Here is a 7,842-nt window from a genome sequence, read left to right as displayed (position 1 = left end):
TTCACCGTTTAACGCAATCGTGTACATTTGCTAAGTATTTCATTAGAAAAATTGATATCTCCTTGCGGGATTGTTCCACCGCTTGATACAACGGCACATCTTATCATTTTGGTCACGACAACCTTAAATGTCGTATCATCGTATGTCTCCTTCATACTTATGTCTTCTACCGAATGAAAACAGGGACCACCAAGTGGTAATTTGAGTTTAGGAAAAAGAGAGAAATAGGCTGGAACCAAAATTTTGTGAATTGGAAAAAGTATTTGCTTGATGGTATTTGTTGAGTTTATGGTCAAAAATTCGTTCACAATAATGTCTTTGTGCTAAAGTCCATTATCGTGGTGAAAAATTCAAGAGTTTTCTTTCCACAAATCTGGCCTTTTTCGTCGAATTTGCTCTCTTAAGCGTCGCATATCTGAAATAATATTCTTTATTTTGCCATTTGGTCTTTCGGCGAGAATTTCGACATTTGCACAACACCACAACAGTCAAAGAAAACAATCAACATGACTTTTGACTAACTTTGGCGTGTTTTTTTCGATTTCAGTTCAGTTCAGTTTCAGTTTGCATGGCAAATTCATAATCCTACGTCTCATTATCAGTAACAATGCATTTCGTGAATGTTGGGACGGAATTTTCGTTCTAGTATCTCCTCAACGACTTTTATGTGATTAAGTTTTTAGAAGAAACAACAGGTCTTTTGGGACTAGCCAAGCGGCAACATGTTTCAAGCCCAAGTGCTTAATTAAAACGGTAAGGATCGACTCGTGAGACATAAAAAGTTCGGTGAATCACTCTTCTAAATTTGAATGAGGATTTTCAGTCAATATTTCCATCACTTTTGCGTTGTTAACTTCAGTTGCTGATGTTGATGGCCTACTGGACCGAGGCAACTTCATCATATCTCAACCGCTTCTGAACGCTTTGTACCACTCACAAGCACGTGTTTTTGATAAAGCAGATTCACCGTAAGTCTTCTGTAACATTATCAGTGACTACGAACTCAATATTCCATTGGTGATACAAAAATTATTGTTTTCGGCTTACGTTAAGATAGCATTGAATCCAGACTCCGCTGAGGGAAAGATTCAAGATAGGTTTATCGCTCTTGTAGGCAGACAAGTATGCGGCCCACCTGATGGTGAGTCGTTACCGTCGCCAATGGACGTCAGCAATGTCCGGGGCAGAGCCAAGCCGCTGTCTACCGTTAAGTACTCTCCACAAGCCTCGTTTGAAGAAGAACATGTCATAGTGCTCGGGAAACACAATGGAGAGAGACTCATTCCAAATCCGGACCATTCCAAAGTACGTGGCAAAAAAGATCGCTGGAAACACACAGTCGATAAACGCAGTGGATCCGGGTGGTTTGGATGAACTCTACTCCGGTGATGGGCGGTGCGATAGTAAAAACGAGATGAACTCAAACAATTCCTTAGAAAACTCCTCATGGAACATACGGTACAAAATACAGAAAGAACTGAAGTCCCTCCGCAGACCCAAACTATCCGCAAGAGGCTCGAAAATATGGTTTTCTTTGCATTAATTATTATAGTTTTAAAACATGATATAGATCTAGAAATCAATTTGAATGTTTTATTATTTGTCTAATAGGTATATGAGATTAGTTGAACAACATTATTACTAATACAATTAAAGTTCATTTTGATACGCCCAGTATCACTGTAAACCTAAACACGCATATATAAATAGTACAATCATCTTAAACTCATTAGTGTAAATGGGTGAGGGTTAATGAAAATAAATTGAAACTGCTTCGCTCCGAACGAAGGGGTGGTCGCAACAGTGATGTGATGAGCGTGCCGAATGAGCTCGCGCAGGTAGCGCACACACACTGCTATTTAATTATACCTTGTAACGTAATTAATGAAACCATGTAAAATTAACTATATCGTATTAAATTTAGTAACAAATAACTTAGAAACAATGACAATGTTCCATCGATAAACTTTTCAGACAATAAAGAGAGCAATGTGTAACAAAAATTCAATAAATTTTATCATTGAATTATTCGAGAAACAAAACAAATCTCACGCATCGAATGCATATTATGTAGGCAGTGAGTGGCATGCGTATCTGACAGTGTTTACGTGCATATTTAGCAATAGTGACGTCAAGGCTCTGCGTGTCGCTGCGTCCAGATGTACACGTGCGCAGGCGCAGGTGAGAACGATCCTTACACACGACCGGGAATATAAAGACTCATATGTATAATTTTATCACGGTTTTTTTTATGAACTATTGGATCATTGTTTGGTGCAACAGTATAACGGTTTCTTACAGCCGGCTTTAAGTTCATATGTGATTCGGTATGACAAAATAAAATGTTTATAGTTTATCCATAATAATAAATTCATTTAGATCACTAATGATAACAACAGCAAAATTTATTTAATATTTTGAGCCCTGTCTTCGCTGTGGTTATTGGAGTAAAAAATATATTTAAATTAAATGTCCATTTATCTGCTTAAGTTTGCCTCTCTATGTAGTCATTATTGTAATTATTTTTGATGGCTGAAACATTGACAGACAGCGCCTAAGACAAACGCAATTCAGAATCTATATATTAATACGTGAAGCAAAAACTTTGTATCCCTTTTTACGAAAATTGAGCGGACGGAGGAGTATGAAATTTTCCACACTTATAGATAATATAGAGAAGAAGTGCACAATGCTATTTTTTTTTAAATAATGCATAAAATATACATTAAATCAATAAAGAAAACATTACACACACTACATACCATGTATTTGACGCACACACGCATGCATACTATTTATTGTCAAACTTCTGTTCTTGACGTCTGTTGTCAAATTGAGAATAGATTAAATATTTTTTGTCTTTGTTAATATTTTTTATAATGTAGTCTTGGCGAAATTTGTGATTATAGAAGTACAAAATACAATCATAATAGTGTACAAACTTACAATTCCAGTTAATTATAGTCGAATTTCGACTACTGCAGGACCTCTAGTTCACATTATATTACAAGTTCAGCGGCAGCGTTCACCTTTTAATGTCTAGTCTCCAGTGATTGCTTAAAATCAGATGAATTAGAAAATAAAATAAATAAAAAGCCTAATTTCAGCTCAGTTAATAATGTTCAAGTGTACAAGTGACTTATTTACGGTGATCTTTATGTTTAAAACATTACAAGTTATCCTTGTTTGGCACTTCAATGAATATTTGTTTTTTAATACCATCAACGTACGACGGAAATGTAATAAAAAATAAAGAATAAAAATAAGCAAAATTACACTTGGGATACTTTTTAGCATAGTAAATAAAATGACTCTGGTAACGCTATAATATAGTAAATAAGACTATGTGTTCTTACGAGAGAGTGGCACACGAAACTATTATCCCGTTAAAATGCAAAGCGTTTCATTCTTTTTGAATAAAAAAAATCTCCGGGAGAATCCGCGAAACATATTACTAGATGGTAACGGATGTGTGTGTGATGTAATGGATGTGATTTTTACAGGTGGTAGGACCTCTTGTGAGTCCGCGCGGATGGGTACCACCACCCTGCCTATTTCTGCCGTAAAGCAGTAATGCGTTTCGGTTTGAAGGGTGGGGCAGCCGTTGTAACTTTGAGACCTTAGAACTTATATCTCAAGGTAGGTGGCGCATTTACGGTGTGTATGTCTATGGGCTCCAGTAACCACTTAACACCAGGTGGGCTGTGAGCTCGTACACCCATCTAAGCAATAAAAAAAAAAAAAAAGATTAATTGAATATCAATCATCAATTGAAAATACTATTGGAAACGAACGCTAACTTCGAAAGCAGTGGTGTTCGTACACTTCTTCTTTAGTGGACTTCGGTAAATAAATATAATTATTAAGTAGACCAAAACTCCAATTCCGACAATCTCTAACATAGATTAATAATAATAGCTCCACATTCAACGGCTCAAGCTAAGATTAGTGTAATGGAAGCCAGATATACGTAAGAGACAAGATAATCAAGAAGATATTCAAAACTTTCACAAAGAAACTGATCGGGAATCGAACCCGTAGCTCTTGGTACGAGAGCCAAAGTCACTAATGGTATTACAATCTTGTTCATTATGCTGTTTATTTAAATAATAAAACATCATAAAAGTACATACTACATAGTCGTGAATTATTGGAGTTACAGAACAGTTGTTTACTTGGATTTTGTTTGCGTGACAGTCAAGAGATAGTTGTGCTAAGGGCCGATGTAGTATACACAAGCTATTTGCATATGTCGCTTTATTTTCTCACTGAAATCTCAACCTTATGTGACTGAATACAAGTATTTGATTTAAGGCAGGTTAACGTTAAGATTAACAAAGTTATCTGTGTAAAGTGGAACCGCGAGCTTACTCACCGGGCGGCGCACGTGCGCGAGCCCCGATACGCCAACAGTGCGCTAATCGTTCCGGGATTAGTACTGGGACTTAGGACTTGTCGATAGTTTCATATATCTTGTTTTATCAATACATAAGCCTAACGCCAAGGCTTCCACTGCGCGCGATTTTATGCCTCTTGTAACCAACAGCTCTCTACAACTTTGGCAAGCTTACCCGAAGCTTAGTCCTTAGCTTAGTCCATCTGCCGGAAATCCATCCCAAGTTATACTTTCGAGTGTGCCACACAAAACCATCCCACTTATTATGTCTTTGGTACTTTTACCGATTTTCCTATTTCTAACTCGATCACGCATAAACTTTAAACTATTTTCAAAAGCCTTTTAACAACTTCAAGAAGTATGTCTTACGACCACGTCTCAGTACCATATAAGTTAATCAATAGTCTGAATACAGTATCTTTAGGTACCTAATATTAAATTATAACCGGGGTACAAAAACTTCACAGAGTGGATTTTGAAGTATGAGGTCTAAGTCACAACTATTCCTGCTTCGCATCATAATTAGGTTATAAAATCAGTCTGCGACCGTGCCGCGTTTCTGCACTTCAATATTGAAATAAAATTTATGTACAACGAACATTTATTTTGTAGAAAAATTTGCATTCGTCTCTGAATTGATCCCCGCCCTGGTACGAATTCATCGCGACTAAGCCCCTAAGCCAAGGACGCTTTAAAAAAATAATTTAAAATCAATTAAAATAATTTGAAGGTTAGCCTATTTCTTTGTTTCTAGGTTGACGCTTTGTGAGGCAAAATATTCTCTTAAATATATACATTCGTCAAATGCTGCGACAACGAGTAGATTGGAGTGGATACAAAATGAATATTTGTCATCATTTTCGTTTTTCTATGTTTATCTGAAACCGATCGGTTGTTGTGCTCTGCTGAGACTTTGAAACAAAGCACCAACGCACTATAACTTTTATGAATGCTTAATTCATTTACATTTTTGATCAGCAAATATGTGTAAATCAAACCGCTGACACTCGATTGTATCATATTAAGTAACAAGATATAATTTTAATAAATGTACTGTAGTGGATCTTGCAGTATTTGGGCAAGAAATTTATAATCACAAACAAAAAAGAAATAATTAACAAAAATATATTCAAGTACGTAAACTATCGATATTTACATTTGGTAACGAAGAAGCATCCCTACAGCCGGCGTCTCCTGGTCGTAATCGTAAATATCAGACATTTAACACACAGTGGTCTCGCCGGCCTGTGATTATAAATAGATTGTTGCGATACAGAGTACGTGTTTACAGCCAATATCTGTCGATAAGTGATCCAATATCAACAACTAACAACGAACAATTATCATAACATCTGATTTAAATATCAATAAAGTGATCAACTGTTTTCTCTCAAAGTTACAAAAAACTATTGACATTGAAGATCGAATTCTGTAAAATATATTTTTCGAAAACTATAAACTTCAGTAAACAATGGAAATTTTCAATCCCTCCTGGCTAAGGCCTTGCTCACCCACCTATTCTGGTGAAACTGGAAAGACCTCCGGAACACTGGTAATCCTTCCTTCCCCAAACAAACATTTTTTTATTTTATGACAACTACGAACATAACTATATAAAGAAAGTGGTAGACTGAAGCGTTTACTTAATAATATAAATAACACGGAAAACTTTTAGCTATTTCTATTATAGCTATACTATTGCCATATATTATATATATCATATATTAATTACTATATATATACTATACTCGTATATACTACAGAAATACTATAACCTAATTTAAAAAAAAACATAAAGTAAGAAAACAAATAGCCATAAACGTTATTCTAGGGAAATGGAGGAATTAATGAAGAAGAATATTCTCGATTTGTACAAGGTAGTATAGCATTTTCATTTCAAGCAAAGCCTTCATCAATGTAAGTTTGTACCGATCAATAAATCACTTTCAAATTTAATTCATACAATATTTAGGATTATTCAATATAATAATATTCGAACGTATCATTTGATGTTGTCATCGTTATCAAAGGACATTAAGCACTTGCTGTATAAATATTGTTTAACACAATCATGTTTGAGAAGGCGCCAGTTAACATCTTTACCCGGCTATCCGCGCTGTCAGTAACGAGAAATAATGATGTGCGTTTATTATGGAAGCGTTGCGTGTACACAACGATTGTAAGCAATACCACTGCACAGTTGTGTCGTAAGCTATAAGAATATAAACTATTTGACAATGATTTTTTAAGCTATTGCGTAGCTTTATCGCGGGCCTTGAGCGCGGCGACCGAATCATGAAATTCCGTAACGAAAAAAACCTTACACCCCTCACTCGGCCTACCATGTAGCTCGCGTTCAACACATTCACACGTTGCGCTTGTGTAGTGTTTGTGAATAAGCGCGTGGCGTAACGTCACACTGCATGCGCATCATGAAAAGTCTGCCCATCTCTCTCTCGCGCGGTCTAGCTTATGAGCGTGAAGGGGACAGTTAATGTTTTGCTTTTATTAATTTTTAATATAGCGTGGTCTTGTTTTATTATTGTTTTAATATTAAATTATAATCATTGTCTAATTATAGTTGCATAAGTTGATAAAAAATGCTATGCAATAGCTTTAACGCGGCAGTTCCCGAGTGCCACACGTTTTTTTTTTATTAAACAGAAAAAAGAATCAGAGGCGATAACAATTGCCGAAGGAGAAAAATAATTTGCTGCTTTAACATAAGCGAAACTCATATGTTTATAATCGTAATAAGTCACTAAATTGCATATTGAAATATTTTTGAAAACATAAAGTAAATTTTATTCGACTGCAAATAATTGCAAAAACCGTACATAGCGGCAGATTTCATAGAATAGAAGAAATCCGATAAAGAAATGAATCGTGCTCACGACAGTTTCAAGATAAGCTTACGTATATAGCTTACACATACATTTAGACCAGCTCCGAACTTCAATCTTCGGACCGTCAGTCCACCGAGCAAAATCACTTGCTTGGTAGAATATGCTCCATTTGTCATTTTCTATACTATTGCTTCTTCTTTGTCTTATAAATCCACACAGACTTTGCTATGGTTTTTGCGAAATGGCATGCCAACTGCTGTACGGTGATGGTACTATAACATAAATTCCTTTCCCTGAAGGGCCAACAATAGTTGTAAAAGTATTAAATCAATGCCTTTCCAAAAATAAAAAATAGGAATAACCAACGTCATTCGAGATGATGTAAAGATTTTAACAATATCCATACCAAACAAATTCACCTAAATACATATGTGTACATATAGGAACCTTATAAACGTGATAAAAACATTTCACTCCTGTTTTTGCGCAGTCGTGTTAAAACTTTCAACTCGACCACGTAAATACACACGAACACATAGTACGCGAACAAACAAACAAAGCTAATTCTATAAATAAAAAAAGAATAGCGATGCATGAAAA

Source organism: Bombyx mori, chromosome 4, assembly GCF_030269925.1.
Source record: "Bombyx mori chromosome 4, ASM3026992v2".
Classification (NCBI taxonomy): domain Eukaryota; kingdom Metazoa; phylum Arthropoda; class Insecta; order Lepidoptera; family Bombycidae; genus Bombyx; species Bombyx mori.
The sequence above is the reverse complement of the archived record's forward strand: the minus strand, read 5'-3'. Positions refer to the sequence as shown.